Source organism: Carcharhinus amblyrhynchos, chromosome 15 (genome assembly GCF_965287045.1).
Source record: "Carcharhinus amblyrhynchos chromosome 15, sCarAmb.v2.hapA, whole genome shotgun sequence".
In the NCBI taxonomy this organism is placed as follows: Eukaryota; Metazoa; Chordata; class Chondrichthyes; order Carcharhiniformes; family Carcharhinidae; genus Carcharhinus; species Carcharhinus amblyrhynchos.
The window spans coordinates 49,084,595-49,103,828 of NC_137338.1; the positions used below are offsets into that span (position 1 = coordinate 49,084,595).

A 19,234-nucleotide genomic window follows, 5' to 3' on the forward strand; every position below is an offset into this window, starting at 1 on the left:
TGCTGTACTGTGTTCTTTGTTCTTAATTAATGGCCATTTTCCCCCTCTGCTGGCATTTTTCCAGCACTAGGGAGGTCCTCTGTTGCATAGGAAGATTGCCCGATAAACTCTGGTAGCCTCCTAGTAGGTTCCGATGGGTTTTCAGGCAACTTTTTGTTCACTGTGGGCAGGGGGTGTCTCCAGTGGCAATGACCTCCCCTCCAATAACAGTGCCACTTGGCCTCAGCAGCATTCCCTCCTTTGCTTGTCTGTTGGCTCTGACACCCCCAGCCTGTAATTGCCATACTTTGAGGATGCAAACCAATGAATGCATCCACTTACTCCCTGTCCAGCCCCAGTAGAGGCCACCTCTAGGAATGGTGCTGCTGAAACTACTAAGCTGCTGGCTCTCCGATTGCCCCTAATTGGTTATCACTGACACAATGTGGCCCTCGCCCTGACTAACTGCTGAAGTGGATCTGGATTGACTACTGGCCCTGGCAGTGGAATCCTTGTTGCTGTCATAAAATCCAGCCACATTTTCACCAGGGAATCAAACAAGAAGGAGTCAGGGTGGCATAGTGGACTTTAGGTAGAAGACTAGATTGAATGATAGGGGAATGCTTCAGAGGCAGTATGAGCTCTGCCTGCTTCTCTATCTTAAGTAACTCCAAGTTTAAAATCTCCAATTGGGCTTCCAGTATTAGAATGACTCTAATCAAAGTCACAGACAACAGCCTATTTGATTGTTACCATTGTACACTATCCTTCTTCAGCCTTTGGGCATGATCAGCATTCCCATCCTTTTCCTCTATTGTCCAGTTGACTGGGACTACCCTTGCTCACTTCCACAGCCAGAGCATCTCCAGAAATGGCTTCTCTGCTTGTCCCTGTATCATGAGTTCTTGAGTCCAGGATTTAATCTTGTCCCTATTCTCTTCATCATCAGCATGCTGTCCCCTTGCCGATATTGTCCAGTGACATATGGTGGAGTGGAGTAAGAAATGTGTCTTGTTAGTGTCTGTCCTTTGTTTTGGCTGCTGCCAGTGGCTTTAATACTCTAAAAGAATATGCACAATGCACATGCACATGCACACTTTTGGGGTAAATCACATCAGATGCAACCTTGATGCAGGTATTAGCACACATGTAGGAACAGCTACTGAAGTGTGCAGAGCAGGTAGATCCTCACAGCGTGCAACACTGATTTGATGCTGGCAGTATCCTTTTGGAACTCAATATTCTCTTAATCTTGCATTTGAGAACAAGGAAGATCCTCCTCTCCGGCAGTATTTAAAGGATTGCAAACTACTTACATGTTAGCTGCTGGTCGATTTCATTTGTCCGTTACAACAATTCTGCAAGTGTTTGCTACTTGCCATAATCATTGAAAATAGAAAAATCCTACAGGTAGTGGTAATGATGTCTCAGCAAGAAACAATATAGAATCATAGAACTCCTATAGTGCAGAAGGAGGCCATTTGGCCCATTGAGCCTGCACCAACAATAATCCCACCCAGGCCCTATCCTCCTGACACTAAGGGACAATTTACCATTGCAAATCCACCTGACTTATACATCTTTAGAGTGTGGGAGGAAACCCACACAGACACAGGGAGAACATGCAACTCCACACAGACCGTCACCCAAGGCTGGAATCAAACCTGGGTCCCTGCACTGTGAGGCAGCAATGCTAACTATAATCTCTGTGCCTCTGTTACAACATCAGCACTGAAATCTATCATTGACTCCATGGAACCACTGCCACTGTCATGGGATGACGTCTTAGCAATCCAGTAAACTTTTGGAGGACAGATTGGTGGACTGATGTGACACACTACCAGCAAATTTACACACTGTAATGCACAGTAGCCCGCTCGCTCAGCGCAATGCCTCTCCAGCAGGAATAGGCTCTGCCCCCAGATTTTTCACGAGATTCACGCTAGTGCTCTCTGCAGCACACAGAGTGTGGGAGATTCATTTTGAAAATCTCACTGAAAAAAAAAGCAGGATTTACTCCAGTTTTTATGTGAATTCAGCACTTAGAATTTTTTGGGGAGAGTATGTATGATTTGTTAGCTGAGATTCATGGAGGGTGGAGGATGAGAAGTTGTCTAGGAGAGTATTTGAATAATTCAGTCTGGAGGTGTCAAAAACATGAAAGGTTTTGATCGAGTGACTAAGTGGGAAATGTTTCCTGTGGTAGAACAGCCAATAACCATGGAACATAGGGTTATAATTGGCAAAAGAAACAGGTGAATTGAGAAAAAATATGACACAGTGAGTTGCTGTAATGTGGAGTGTACTGCCTTAAAGGGTGGTGCAAACACATTCAGTTCTAACTTTCAAAAGGGAAGGATAAAATTTATAGGATCTTGAGAAAGACGAGGGCAGTAGGACTAATTGAATAGACCTTTCAAACAACTATTGGGGACCTATGGGTTGAAAAACCACCTCCTCTGCTGTATCAACCTCTGATTCGATGAAGGTTTCAGCCAGAGATAGCTGATCCAAGAGGGAGAGCAGTGATGTTTCAGAGATGGATTTAAGTATTCTGAGTGAAAGAGAAGATAAGTGGTTGGAACCAAGGTTACAACCAGTTTGGTTCAACCTGAGACTGCAGCTGAGGACCACCTTAGAAGGATAGCTTGGGAAAAGAGTTTGTGGAGGTTAAAGACTTTGGCTTCAGTCTAACCAAGAAAGCAATGTTATGATTGAGATATGGCAGCGATAAAGTTGAAATCATCAACTTGCATGCGAAAGCTGTCACGTGGCTAAATTGGATATACCACAAAAACAGGCACAAAGGCTACAATGTATGATTAACCTATACTTGTTTGATGTATTGCAGACTTCATGTCCAGTTCATGCTGCCTGTTCATTTTCATGATGGCTGCATGCATCTGGTGTTAACCTCACTCTGTTCATTGATCACATATATCAACAGGTGTCCCAGCATTGTCACCTGCTAGCACTGCCTAAAGGGGAGATCAGTGCATTTTCGACTGGAGCAGGGGAACAGGTGCTGGCTGTCCTAATATGTCTACAAGGGTTATTAGCATGATGTTTCTAGAAGGGACATGTGTCATTTGATCTTAGTTTTACTTTTGCTTTGAACACAACACACACACACACACACACACACACACACACACACACACACACACACACACACACACACACACACACACACACACTTCTGATATCTTTAAGATTTACACCTATGTATAACTTTTCTCAGGTGCCTAATCTTAATAAATAAACCCACAAAATGGTTAACCAATCCGTTATGAATCTTTGGTGCCTTGCATCTTGTACAATAAATAAGCCGAAGGTTTTATATCATTATAACAGCACAACAGTGGCAGTTATGCAGCAAGTGATTCTGAACCTTGAAATAGAATGGCACAACATCAGAGAAAGCAAGCTCCTTGGTAATGATGCTGTTGTGGGGCATTATTGAAGGAGGTAGATAGTAGGAGAGATGACCTGTACCTTCAGTAGGTCAGAAGAGACTCCAGGCACAAGACAAGTGGCAGTAGGAGTAGATATCCATATAAGTCAATGCAGAAGACAAAATGGAGGAATATCCATGAGAGGGTATTGCTGGGGACACAACGCTGTTATTTTATTTCATACATAGAGCCACCAGCTCAGATATTGACACTGTGGCCACCCACCACAGAAATCATAACACGTGGGACACGGCCTCCGCTAATTATAAATTCTATTTTAAACAATTTATACAGCTCCTCGTCGATTTCTGACAAGGAGCTGACAGCACTGAAAATCCAGCGATCGGAGACTTGTGGAGGTCGTGGTGCCAGCAGGGAGCTTGCTAAATGGGCTGGGAGAATCACCCCCATTGTATCCTTATAAAGTTCCATTCATTAATAGTCACATTGGCTCCTGATTACCTAATACCTCAAATTTAAAATATTAATTTTCGCGCACAAGATCTTTCATAAGCTCACTCATTCCTATCTCAATAACCTCTTCCATCTTTGCACCCCCACCGCAATGCTACATTCCTTCAATTCTGTTTAGCTTTGGCCAATCCACCTAACCTGTGTACCGTTGGACTGTGGGAGAAAACCCATGCAGACATGGGGAGAACATGCAAACTCCACATAGACAGTGACCCAAGGCTGGAATTTAACCTGGGTCCCTGGCACTGTGAGGCAGCAATGCTTACCTTTGTGCCACTCCACTTCTTATGCATTTTGAAGTTTTTTTCAAAGTTACAAAGATCAAATAAGTTCTGCAAGTTTCTGGCCACTAGGTTTCTGGCACTGTCAGCACCGTACCAGAAATTGGTGCAAAACTGCATAAATTGTTTAAACTAGAATTTGCATGTAATTAGCAGGCACCAGGACTGAAAATCTCCAGGCCCACTAGAGTCTCCCACCCCCACCAGGACTGTTTCATTCCCCGCTGGGATTAAACACTCCTGATGGGGGCGGGGAGATTCTAATGGGCCACTTGTGGGAAGCTGGCAGCCCGACCTTACTGGAGTGAAGGGAAGTCATTGAAGCCCCCAGGAGGTTGATGCCTCACCATTGGTGAACATACCTACAGAAATCTAGATGTAGAATTCTGTCCTTAAATCTTTCCATTCCTTCACCTCCCATCCCCTTCTTTCAGATCTTCATAGAACCTTCTCCTCTGACGAAACATTTTAGCATCCATCCTAATAATCTTTTCTTTGCCTCAGTGTGGATTTTTGTCTGATTACCCTTTATTAAAATGCCGAAGATTATTTTGCTATGTTAAAGGTGTTGTATAAATGCAAATTATTGTTGTTCATTTGCTCAGAATGTAATTAGCACTTTAACAATAATGCAAATTTGCACAGAATTACAAAGTCGTGAGATTAATTCCTGATTTCCAACTCATCCATCACTTGCCAAAGCACAATTTAACCACTTTTCTTTTTGGCAGTTCATTAATTCAATTAGGCTTAATGATAAAACAAGACTAATACACTAAATGCACTATTTAGGTTAAATAAACAGCATCTACTAACTCTTCAATTGGCCATTGCCCTGACCAATATTTATCCTTCAGTGAACATCACTTAAAAACAAATTATTTGGTCTTTATAACTTTGCAGTTTGTAGTAGTTACAGTGTGGAAATTAGCTGGCTTGTTTCCTACATTACAACAGTGATTATATTTCAAAGCTATTTCATTAGCTGTAAAGTGCTTTGGGACATCTTGAGGTTGTGAAAGCATGACATAAATGAAAGTCTTTCTTTTGCATATTTTATCATTATTTTTTGACTAGCTTCAACTGTAGCATTTTTTAAATTCTTTCACAGGAAGTGGGTGTTGCTGGCCAGGGTAGTATTTGTTGCTCATCCCTAATTGCCCTTGGGAAGTGATGGTGAGCTGCCTTCTTGAACTGCTGCAGTTCATGTGGTGCAAGTGCACTCACTGCGCTGTCAGGGATGGGGTGTCCAGGATTTCGAACCAGCAACGGTAAAGCAAAGATAACTGGTAGTGTAGTTTTGAAGTTATCCCCAGATACAGTTCACTAATGTACACATGACCAATATCAGCATGATTGTCTTTGCTGTTATAGATATTCAGACACTTGAATACATGATTGTTTCTCCTTTTACCACCCAACTATTAAAATGTCATTTTTACATACAGCTTTCCTACTGACCTTATTTTAAAGTATCCCCTGAAACAATAAACTGCAATAACCCAAATTAAACACGAACAACCAGAAATTACTCAAATGACTTTTGCTAATGAGTTGATTTATTTTCTATTGGTGGCAGCTGAAGCAAAATGACTACCCAAGCCTGATAAAAATGTAAACTACATTTCAGAAAGCATTTTTCACATCATCGCCAAAATGTTCAGAAACCAAAGAGAACTCACTTCCAGTGTTATGAATACCCTTCTCGTCTTCTCCTGAGATTTTTAAAAATTCATTTCTGTACACGGACATCACTGACCCATTTATTGCCCATCCCTACTTGCCCTTGAGAAGGTGGTGGTGAGCTGTCTTCTTGAATTGCTGCAGTCCACATGCAGTGGGTTGACCCACAATGCCATTCGGGAGGGAATTCCAGGATTTTGATCCAAGGACTGCGAAGGAACAGTGATATATTTCCAAGTCAGGATAGTGAGTGGCTTGAAGTGAAACTTGCAGATGGTGGTGTTCCCATGTATCTGCTGTTCTTGTCCTTCTAAATGGAAGTGGTTGTGGGTTTGGAAGGTGCTATCTAAAGATCTTTGGTGAATTGCTGCAGTGCATCTTGTGGATAGTATAAACTGCTGCTACTGAGTGTCGGTGATGGTGGGATTGAATGTTTGTAGATGCGGTGCCAATCAAATGGATTGCTTTGTCCTGGATGGTGTCAAACTTCTTGAGTGTTGTTGGAGAGCATCCATCCAGGCAAGTGGGGAATATTCCATCACACTCTCCTGACTTGTGCTTTGTAGATGGTGGATAGCCCTGGGAGAGTCAGGACGCGAGTTACTCGCCGCAGTACTCTTAGCGTCTGACCTGCTCTTGTAGCCATTGTGTTTATGTAATGAGACCAGTTGAGTTTCTGGTCAATGGTAACCCCAAAGATGTTGACAGTGGGGATTTAGTGATGGTAAAACCATTGAATGTCAAGAGGCGATGGCTACAGTGTCTCTTATTGGTGCTGTTCAATGCCTGGCATTTTTTGGTTTGATGCCACTGTGGGCGGCACAATAGCACATTGGTTAGAATTGCTGCCTTGCAGCACCAGAGACCCGGATTTGATTCCCGGTTTGGGTCACTATCTGTGCAGAGTTTGCATGTTCTCCCTGTGTCTGCAGAGGTTTCCAAATAGCCCTTCCCTTCCCCCATGAATAAGTAATTGCAAGGGTGTTGTGCGACTGAGTGAATCTTTAATGATCTACCATTAATTCGGCTAACATTTTAGGAAGGATGAATGATGTATTGCCAATGTCAAGATTTGTTCTGTGTCTATATGTAACCTGATGATGGAGGTCAGTCATAGCATGGGGACTTCAACACACTATGGGTTTGTTGTACTTGCATACTATTGACTTAAAACAAAAACAAAATACTGTAGTTTGCTGGAAATCAGAAGTAACAACAAAAATTGCAAGAAATATTCAGCAGGTCAGACAACTCCTATGGAGAGAAACAAAAGTTAATGTTTTAGGTTGATGAGCTTTCATCAGAAAGGAGAAAGACAGAAATGCAAACAATAGAAGGGGGAGGACTAGGCTGAATAAATGGGCAGGTCTGTGGTAGCACGGAGGAGAGAGAGATTAATTTACAAAAGATTTCATAATGAGAAAGCCAGAGAGAGAGTTAATGGGTGTTGCAATGAGGCAAAGTTGTAGCCACTTGAGTTGTGGCAACTAACTGAATGTGACATGAAAGGATAAAGAAGGAAACAAGCCAGCAAAAAAAACCCCAAAAACACAAGATGGAAGCAGAGGTTATGGTCTAAATTTGTTGAAGTCAACATTGAGTCAAGACAGCTGTAGCGTGCTGAGACAAAATATGAGATGCTGATTCTTGAGTTCGTGTTGAGCTTCATTTGAGTTATTTACTAGATCATGGACAGAAAAGTCAGCGTGTGAACAAGGTGGAGAATTAAAATGACAAGTGACAGGATATTTGCAAGCTGACTGGACGTGATCCGCAGTCACCCAGCCAGATTTGATCTCCCCAATGTAGAGGAGACCACATCATGAACATCGAACACAGTATAATAAATTGAAAGAAATACAAATAAATTACTGTTTGAAACAGCTGGAACACTAGCTGGAAAAGATTTGAATCCATTGGATCAGACCAGTGAAGATCATGAGCGTTGAGGGTACCATCTGTGGGTGCGTGGTGAGCTTATTAGTCAAGCTAAATCTCAGACCTTTAGCCTGGGATGTGTAAGCATTCTAGCGAATGTTGCAACATTAAAAAATTCACTACATTATCAGTGAGGTTATAATGAAACAATAATCAAGTCAACATTAATTGAGCAATTACTGTACACCAATAATACAATTAGCAGTTTGTGCTGCACTTAATGGTATGGCAATAGAAAAACTGTTTGAACTTTTCAATACAAACATCATGCTTATTAGCTTCTACTCAATTTATGCATGTTTTGTCTCAGTATTACTAAATGAATAGGATTATAGTATTGTAGGATCTGCTCTTGCCTAAGCAGCCCTTTTATGTTTTATTTCATGTTTAATTCTCTTTCAGATTCTAGTTTTGTTCTGCGGTCTATTCTAATATCTTCTAAGAAATAACACTTTTCATGATTGAACCCAGGTAATTGGCCGAAGGGCTGATCTTCTGACTTCGTATCTCTGGATGGTGAAAAACAACAACTTACATTTATGCAACGATTCTAATTTTAGGAATCATTCCAAGATACTTCACAGGAGCATTATAAAACAAACTATGACAGAAATTCACTTCAGGATGTATTCGACCAGATGATCAAAAGCAGAGTCAAAGATGTAGATTTTAAGTATGACCTTAACAGAGGAAATCAAGGAGAGAGGTAAAGAATATAGAGAGCAAACTCTAGACTTTACACCAATGGAACTAAATGCAGGGTCACCAGTAGTGAAGTGATTGAAATTGGAAATGCTCAATAGATCAGAATTAGAGGAGTACAGATTTCTTAGAGCATTTCAGTCTGGAGATTACGGAGACAGGAAGAAACAAGGCCGTGAAGGGATTGAAACAAGGATAAGATTTTTAAAATCAATAAGTTTCGTGACTGGGACTCACTCATTTGCCTGGGCTTGTTCTGGGAGTTAGATTCTGGGCCTGTGGAATTCAAACCATTCTTCCTTGCTCTGCTGTTCTGTTAATAAATTTTTGTTATTCCACTGACAGAGTTTGAGCCTTACCTCGCTGCACTATAGTGAGCAAACATGTGAAAGCTAATGCTGTGCTGTTAGATTATGTGACTGAGAAGCAGGATGTAGATGAGAAATGGGAATGGGGTGACCATAGATCCCTGCGGAGCACCAGAAGGCACATGTAGGTGTTGGAAGTGAAGTCATTGTAGATGATACTTTGGCTATGACCAAATAGATAAGAATGGAATCAGATGAGAATAATCCCATTCACCTGGATGACAATGAAGAGACATTGGCGGGGCATAGTTTCATTACCAATGTCAGAGGTTAGGAAGGATGAGAAAGGATAATTTACATTTCTCACAACCACTGAGGATGTCATTTATGACTTTAGTAAGAGGAATTTTACTACTGTGACATGGGCAGTTGGTGATATTCTTATGCATCTGCTGTTCTTGTCCTTTTGGGTGCTAAGAGGTCACAGGTTTGGAAGGTGCTATCCAAGAAGCTTTGAGTTGCTGCAGCAAATCTTGAAGATAGTACACACTGTGTGTCAGTGGATGGAGTGGCTGTTGAAAATGGCAGATTGTTGCCAATCAAGTGGGATGCTTTGTCTTGAATGGTGTTGATCTTCTTGAGCGTTATTAGAGCTGTACCCATCCAGGCAGATGGAGACCATTCCATCACACTCCTGACTTGTGCCTTGTAGGCGGTGGATAGGCTCTGGGGAGCCAGGAGGTGAGTTACTGCCAACAGAATTCCTAGCATCTGATCTTTTCTTTTAGCCAGTACAGTTTCTGGTCAATGGTAACCCCCAGATGTTGATGTTGGGGGATTTAAGTGATGGTAATGCCATTTACTACCAAGGGACAAGCTGCTTGGACTCACTGTGGAAATAGTCATTGCCTGGCACATGTGTGGTTCAAATGTTACTTGTCACTTATTAGCCCAAGCCTGAACGTTATTCAACTCTTTCTGCATACGGACAAATGATTTCAAATTCCTTCCAGACTTGAGTAATTGTATAGTCCTTCCACAACTTGACACCTGCTTTGTTTATTTGAACCAACATTATTTTTCAGTTCCCAGTATAAGCAAACAAGAGAAGGGCAGTGGCTCTTAGCATTTAGAACACAATCTGCCAGATTTTGCATTCAAAGCACATTGATATAATTCAATGCAGAGCATGCGGGCTCTCAAATGGCATTCAAAGACATTCAGTGCTTCATCGAGTGACCCAGCTTCAGGAAGAAAGTGGGGGCACCGAGACTCCTGTCCTCACCTCTGTTCCATAACTCCCATCCTGAGATTCCCCTCCCACCATTGATTCCCTGTGCCTGTGTCCATGTCATTCCCAGGCGCTGGATGGGTTTAAAACCCACTGCAGCTGCCATCTCTCTAGAAGCTCTCAATGGGCAGCATCTTTGCTCCTGGCAGTGCCTGATCCTGGGAAGGCACTCCAATGTCAAGACAACAGCCCAAGTGACCAGAGAAGGTAGTGTGGGACTCTTACTGGTTCTCAAGCCAGCCAGCAAGACCCCTCTCACCACCATTAAGTACCACTCAGTGAGGCTAATACACTGACCATTACTTATTTGCACATTGTCCAGCAAATGCAGGCAGATGTGCAGCAAAACTCACCAATCCAGAAGCTGATGTTCAAGTTCTGCTGCTCTGGCATTAGCTTCACAAAAAGAACATCTTGCTGTCTGCCACACTATTGGAATGTGTAAATCAAAAATGATGTGCAGTTGTTGTATTTGTGTTATTGAGATGAACTAGTCTCATTACAGGAAGTTAAGTCAAGTCAATTTATGTGTGGGCATCTGAAGAACTAATCTAAGGAATAGGAACAGCAGTGGGTCATTTGGCCACTGGAGTTTGTTCTGCCATTCAATAAGTTTGTGACTGGTCTTCTAGCTCAGTGAACATTACAGATCTATAACCTTTAATTAGTCTTCTTCAAATGTGACAGAGCTGAAAATTCAGTTCTATTTTTCTCTCCGCAGATACTGCCAAACCTGCAGAGTAATTGAAGCAGTTTCCAAATACACAACATCTATTGGTTCCCCTTTACCATCTTACCAGGTACACCTCTTACCATCTTACCTCAAAACTAATGGATTTGTTAAACAGAATTTCCCTTTCATAAATTCATGACATCTCTGCTTAATCATATCTTGATTTTTTGTTACTAGGTCCCTAATAATAGGTTTTAACTTTTTTTCCATTACTGGTGTTAGGCTGACTGGCATAAATTTCCCAGTTTGCCCTCTTCCTCCTTTCTTAAATAAAGAGGGTCTGTTGCTGTTTACCTGTTTGTCCTGCAATCTAAAGAATTGTGGGAAATCAAAAGAAACGCATTCACTATCTCTGTAGCTGCCTCTCTTAAAACTTAGGATGTAGGCTATCAGGTCAATGGGATTTTTTTTGTTTTTAGTCCCATTAATTTCTCCAATAATATTTATTTATTAATTCTCATATCATGGATTTCCTTTCTCACTAGATCTTTGGTTTCCCATTACTTCTAGAATGTTCTTATGTTTTCACATTATTTGTTTATTGTCCCCACTATCTCTTTGCTCCCCAGTATAAATTCTCCTGACTCTGCCTCTTGTACTCTTGCTAGTTTACTTTTGCTAATCGCTATTTTAGAAAGAAGCTTTGGAAGCTTTCACAATCATTTTTTATGTTTCCAGCTCATGTGCTCTCATGTCCAATTTCTTCTTTTTTATCAGTATTTCTCAGCATTTGTTGATTTTGAAAATCCTCCCACATCCTTAGGTTTAATATTATTTTTGGCACCATAATAAGCCTCTTCTTTTAACATAATACCATTGTTTCTTTCTCTTGTTATCCACAGTTAGACCCCTTTTCTTGTGGGATTTTTATTTCTTAGTGGAATGTATAATCCTATTATTGCAAATTATGAATTCATTCTTTAAATGTTTACCATTACTAATCTACCATCATCCATTTCAATCTAGCTTCCTAATCTATTTTCACCAGTTCATCCATTATACCTACATAGCTTTTGTTCCCATTTAAGAGTCTTGACTCGGACTTAATTAAATCGCTCTCAAACTGAATGTAAAATTCTATCATATTATGATCACTCATTCTCAGAATACCTTTTACTACAAAGGTTATTATTTAACCCTGTCTCTTTTCACAAAACGGGATCTAAAACATTCTGTTCCTTTTTTCCTTTGCATATCAAACTGAAAAAATCTATCTTGAATGTAACCCATTAATTAACTAATTTTCCACACCACTATTCCAATGAAATAGCTCCCTGCTTCTCCAGTACTGCTGCCAGTGTCCCATGAATTAAAATCCTTGCGTCCATACTACAATTTCAGCCACACATTTAACCTTCTAATTTTGTTTGTCCCTATAATAATTTGTATGTGGTTTAGGAACCAGTCCAGATATGATTACCCCCTGGTAATTTTTGCATTTTAAATTTATCCCGAACTCTTCAAACTCTCTGTCACCTCTCAGTTGAAATCTTCTCTGTGCCATCAGAATCTGCACGGATAATGGCAATTGAATTCTCCCCCTCCCACTTAAAGTTCTTTTCAAGATGTGAGAAGATGTCTTTAACCTTGACACCGGGCAGGCAACACACAATTGCAGCTGCAGAGATCAATGGGTGCCATTCTGCCAAAAGTGCTGAATTGGTGGGAAAACTGTTCAAGATCACGACTGCTTTCTCAGTTCAACTTCTCACTCGAATCTCCCCACTCTGTGCAATGCAGAGGTCCCAATTGTGAATCTCATTAAAGACCCAGAGGGGGTGGGGCCTATCCACGCTGGAGTTTTGGTAGTTCTGGAGCTCTGCACATGCACAGTAGCCCCGACCTGTCAGACCCCCATTTGCTGGCCAGCCCAATCACCCCTGCAATGTTGCCCCTCCTGGCGCCGCCCCCCCCCCATGGCCAGATCATGGCCCCTCCAACAATTTCTGGGCCAGCCCTGACCCCTCAACCCCGGAGCTCTCCGATATCCAGCCCACTCCCCCAGCAGTGGCGATCCCCCCACTTCCCCTCATCCCGACAGACTCCCCCTGCCCCGCTAACCTCCCCCCCCCCCCCCCCGCCCGGGGTCAGACCCTCCACCCAAGTCGGCAGCCCCCCACCCCTGCGGACCACACCACCCCAGCCCACCCCAATCGCTCGACTCTGTCCATCCCAGACTGATTGCCATTCACAGCGGCAGTGGGACCTCCCACCCCTACCGATTGCCCTTAGGCCCCACCCACAATAGGCCCCACCCTTTTGGCACTGCCCGATGCCTGGTGGGCAATCCAAGGTGCTCCTGGGCATGAGCACTTTGCCCCTTGGGCAGTGCTGGGGGCACAGGCTAGTACTGCCAGGGTGCCCATGCCCCACAGGCACCACCTCACTACCACCTAAACCCCTGCAGGGGTTTACTCCGGCAGGATCTCTTGATAGTTCCCTGAACGTGACGAGCTACTCTAAACCGCGCTGGAATGAAGTACTTCTGGCGGGGTGAGAGATTCATTTGGGACTGGCAAGTTCCCGATAATGACATTTAAAATACACTTAAAAAGGATTCAGGTGACTTACCTGCCTTCCCACCGGTTTCCAGCGTCTGGTCTCCAATAGTTCTCTGAGTCTGGGAAATGCGCATGTGTTCCCAGCGCAAGCACAAATCCCGAACAAGGCCAGCGATGTGCATCTCCCACCTCGATCCACCAGAAAAGTTATGGGTCGGGATGGGAGAATTGCCCTCAATATTTCTCTGCCTGACTGCGCTGTTCGCTGGACCCATCACATTCTTTTGAATGGCCTTCTGTATGATATTGTAAAGGGTAAATTCCCTCTTGCACTGTAGTTGGTGTCCCCTTATTTACCTGACTTGCAGTCATACCATCCTGTCCCTGACTACTAACCAGACTTATACCTCATCCTAACTTAATTCTCCTGGATCAAAGTGCCCAAGTAACTCTCCCCTACACACAATATCTGCAGTTTGGATTCCATTTTAACACCTCTGAACTGAAGTTCATCAAGAAGTAACAGTTAGCTCAGATGTGCTTAGTCCATGATCACAATGCTCACAAGAATTCCAATGTGCTGCAGTTACAGCCCACCACTTGCATTGTAATTTCTAGATAACCTTGGGTTGTTTATTTAACTAAAGTTTATTATTTTAATACTGTGGCTATATTTTTAGTTATTAAAACTCATTTGAAATAAGAAATAAGATATAAAAGGTTAACTTAATTGTTTATCTGTAAACTTAACCCTGCCTGCCAACCTTTGTTGTGTCACTTGGTGATTTTCCTTTTGCTCCCATGCCATTTAAATTTCCCCACTGCTGCTTTTCTGTATTTCTATTGAAATCCCTGGGAATGCTGTCACTGCACTCCTCATTCTCCTGATTTTCTCTTCACAACGTGTTTATTGCAATTACTTCCAATCGCCCTCTCTGGTACTGAAAATTCACTATTACAAGAGTTGACTCTCATTCCTTAACCAAAATAATGTTGGGGATTTTAAGAATGTAACATAAATATGTAGAAGGTACACATTTTTACCTTTTCTTTCAGAGTTTTTAACCCTTTCTCTTTTGAAACAATCTTTCTTTCCCTCGCACTATTTATCTTTCACATTGATTTCATCATACTCATTTACGTTCCCTTCTTAGTCCTTGTGCTGTTAAGTTCACAATTCTTCAGTTTAATTGCTAAAGAGACACACAGTTTGTTTTCTTGTTCACCTAGATCTGAGTAGTCTAGTTCCCTTTACTATGATGTTATCAGATTGTACTTTCAAACAATGCAAACACATAAACATACAAGGGCAGTCTAACTATTCATTAATGCTACTAGATGCTTCGTAATAGCAAAATATGGTTTAAAGCAGAAATGAAGGTTTCAATTACAAATTTGTGACTGTTTAAAATTGCATTTATCATACTTATTCTAAAAGAACCTGTTTGGATATACTATAATAATTTTTTCAGAAGAGACTAATATGTTTAGCTCTTACAAGAAGGAATATTCCCAGTCCTGCAGAGATAGGCTTGAAGGTGAGACTGGAGGGTAAGTCAGACATGAAAGTATTGGGTCAGTTATCTGATACATTCCTCTGGGCAGAGGTGGGTCATCAAAGCTACCCACCCAGCCGCTGTGGATAGACAATTTGAATAATTAAATGCCCAGTTCTGGGTAGATTGGAGGCATTGCAGGGTGGGCCCCCCACTGAGGCTAAAGCCTGGCAGGTGCCTGGGGGTGGCTTGCCCAAGGATGTTAATGGGCTTGTAAGGCCTACAATATTTATCTCTCTGCCAGAGTCACAAGAATCAGCAGCCACAGCTGTGCCACAGATCTTCTTGTGGAGGGAGAGTGGTTGTCTCTATTGGTGGACATGCCATTCTTCCAAGGCAACATATGATCGGGAATCTCAGGAACCTATCCACTGTCCTTGATTGGAAAGTGTTTGTGGAGGTGGCCAATTTGGCTGCTATCTGCCAGAAAAGTGTATCAGTGGCCACAGTGCCAGCATATGTGAGTTTGAGAGCCAACTATGATCCCACACTGTGATGCCTTTTTGAAGAATCAGATTCCATCCACAATATATATAACTGTGGTACTTGGAGTGGCAACACCTTTGTTGGTGCCTTCAACTGTTACCCTCACCAAAATACTCAGGTTCATTGTGCAAGGTAACTAACTGGCGTTTGTTTGGATGTCTGTTACAATAAAGATTCACCTTGGGTCATCACTAGCCCTGGAGCGATAAAGGTATGATCTTGTTTTCCTGATTATAATTCTGCACCTCACCTTTATAAGTATCAGGGCTTTTGTTTGCCTTTGTATGTTCTGCAATAAAAAATGTCTAGGTCTCTTTGAAAGCTGTGTCATGATATACACCACTGGTTAAAAAAAAATTAAAATTGAATAACTTGTACTATACTCCCATCTTTGTAGAATAACACATTCTGAAATGTATTGCAAGGCAGCAACGGATTAGTGAACGCTGGTGACACTGATAAACTAGTTGAATTTCTCTCTAACTCTATAATGTCAATTCTAGTTCTTGATCTGCTTTGCCTTGTCAAATACTCCAGCTTACTCATAATTTCATTTACGTTAACAAATACTTACAATTTCCTCTCTTATTTATTCATCTGTTGAATAATGCACAGTTCAATCACTAATAAATACCTGCAAAAGATTAATCATGTTTTCTAATATATTTGTCTTTAAAACGAGCCATATATAGTCAACATATATTCTTTGGTGCTACCAAATATTGAAAGAAAATCACAATTAATGAAACAAGTATTACAGAAGATTATAATTTTATTGAACTGGTTGAGGGAGTCTATTTTCCTTCAGGACCATGTTCCTTAGAGTGCTGTCTCAAGCCACCCACACATATGGAGAGATGTGAGAGATCGGAACAACTCCGCAATGCATTAAAAGAGATCAGAGGACATGCTCAAACAGAAAAAAAAAACACTCATCTATTGTTAACCTTTCCCCATGTGTGTCCTGTCTACCCAGCTCAGTAGTTTAAAAAAAACATGCAAATCTCTATGTGTCCAGGTTAAAAAGAAAACAGCGACTATTTTTAACTTTGAGGCTGCCCATTTTCTTTGTTAAGATAATAGATTCATCTGCAGGTCCTGTCATTTGAGGCTTGAATCTCACACCAGCAGCCATCACACTGTATTATCTCATTAAATGTATGTTGATACGTCTGACTTCATTTTAGTTTGATTGCAGCAACGTTTATTTAGCATTTATTCATACAGAATAAAAACAGAAAATGTTGGAAATACTCAGCAGGAAACTTCACATGAAAATTTGTCTTGTATATGGACATATTTAAATAAGTGTAAAGCTTTGCTGTTCGTAGATAAAGCTATATCTTAGCAGCAGCTTAAATGGAATTATTTTTAATTTTCAATCAAACCTATTTAACATTAAGCTTAACAGATAAATGTACCACTTCCTTATTTGGTAAGTATATAGAGGTTCAATTATATAATTTTGTTATCAGGCTAAAGGAACAGAATTACAAAGTAGACATGGCATTCAATGAATGAATGAGCTGGACTTGTCTGATTTTGCACAATCAGCTCATTTGAAAAGAATAAAAAGTTAACCAATTGTGCATGTGAACTCAGGTGAAGGTTTGCCAGAATGATTCCTGGGATGACAGGATTGGTGTATGAGGAGAGAGTGAGTTGATTGGATTATGTTCGCTGGAGTTCAGAAGAATGAGGTGGAGCTCTCATAGAAACCTATAAAATTCTAACAGAACTAAACTGGGTAGATGCCGGAGAGATATTTCCCATGGTGGAGGAATTCAAAACCAGGGGCTAAAGTGTGAGGATAAGGGGTAATTTTTTTAGGACTGAGATGAGGAGAAATTTCTTCACCAGAAGAGTGGTCAGCCTATAGAATTTGCTACCACAGAAAGCAGTTGAGACAAAAACATTGCATGTTTTTAAGAAGCAGTTAGATATAGCTCTCTGGATAAAGGGGATCAAAGAATATTGGAGAGATGGAGGTGGAAGGGTGGCAGGGGAAGGGGCTGGGTGGTGAGAACAGGCTATTGAATTGGATGATCAGCCATGATCATATTGAATGTCGAATGGTGGACCAGACTTGAAGGGTTGATTGACCTACTCCTATACCTATTTTCTTTGTTTCCATGAAGAGAACAACAAATACTTGGTCATGAACCACAGAACATTTAAAAAGATGCAACTAATTAGTTGTTAACTATGGAAGGAAATCTTCTAAGGCTTTTAGTAAGGTCAAAAAGATGTTTAAATATATTGTTAACTGTTTCAAGTTGTTTGGAATAGAGTGAAGGAAAATAGCGGGGCAAAGTTAAAGGAAATGAGTACATGGAGAGTTGCCATGTTGTTGGTGGTAGAAAATTGATTGTAATTTTTTGCTGATTGGTTTAAAACCGTAGGTAATGGACGGGTCTAATGTTAATGAATATCAGGGGATGTTGCCATGGAGCTCTCAATGCCACATGTCTGCAATTGATTGCACCCTGATCTCTAGGGAAGCCAGAGATTGCCGTAAAGTCCAGAAATCTAGCGGCTTGGCTGGTTTCACTGAGTATGAATGATGAGGCTTACTATAGAGAGTGTATGTCACTTTCTTGATCCATTTATGTGTTGAGGACTGTGAGGCGCTGCATAGGTTTCTGTAGACTCCTGAAACAATTTTGGATACAATCAAGCATCAGATTGAGCTCATGATCAAGTGCAATGCCTTTTCTTGTCAGCTTGGACCTTGTTTGTTTCTCTTGTGGGGACCATGAATTAGATTCAATTTGAATTGGTTTTTGAAGCAAGCAAGGAGCTGGATGAAGGCCTTGCCCTATCCACTTCACACATTTGGCTTCGTAACTTTATGAAAGGAATACATTTTTTTCTAATTTTGCAGGCAAACAAAGTGAGCATGGCAGTGATCTTTAAGAGCCCTGTCAGGGAATGTCCTTTTAGATCATTGGGCATTAGGTCCTCCCACCATGTCTCTTGACAAATCCAGAATTCCATGGCATTGTTTGTTTGCTCATCTCCAGGTAGGGAAGTCTTCTTCAGGAGACCCTGAGACTTCCGAGTCACCTCCATGGGATGGATCTAACCTTCTCATCCTCTGGATGTTGCTGGGGCTCCCCTGGACCATGGACCTAAGGCTGCACCTTCTCTCCCCTTCAATGGGATCAGTGCCATCAATGAGGCAGCATTGAGCACAGGCTCAATCCTCCTCTTTCCTGGACACTGATAGATTCAAAAGATTAATGAACACCAGTCAAACAGAGTAGACCTCCCACTTGCATACAGAAAGCCAACGCCATGTCCTAGAACTGTGTCTACACTACAAGCCTTTTGTTGATACAACTTATCTCTTATACCACTTATCCCTATAATAATGAGGCTGCTTATCTATTCTTTCCATCTGGAATGTAAACCAGAATTTCTAACTTAGCCTCAAAAAGCAGCATTTCAAGATCCAGAATGATCTCCCACCAACATGTAATGGAACATCAGTGCAACTCTCACCACCTATACCTTCATGCATCGGTTAGCAAAACTGCACCAATGAACTTATTTACTAACAGTGAATTTGCTCGTAGAGATTTTCTATTCTGGCAATGACATCTCAGGAAATGTGATCGGTAATTGCTACTGCTCGTTCAAATGATCTACATCTAAGCTGGGTGAATGTTCCAGGAGGTTAATCAAATTTAATTTAGTTCAAGGTGCTTCCAGTTGAATTCTTAACTGCACTGGCAGCTCACCAATGAAGGAGCATTATAGGAATCAGTAGTATAAAAAAGGTATTATTTTCTGACCTTGTACTGAACATTTTTAAACCTTAGTGAAATAATCCTACAAATTGCAA

At 41.4% G+C, this 19,234-nt stretch overlaps 1 pseudogene; it reads left to right on the forward strand.

The window, feature by feature from the left end:
• LOC145352873 (nucleolar and spindle-associated protein 1-like) overlaps nucleotides 1–19,234 on the forward strand; it is a 131,226-nt pseudogene that overhangs the window by 54,458 nt on the left and 57,534 nt on the right.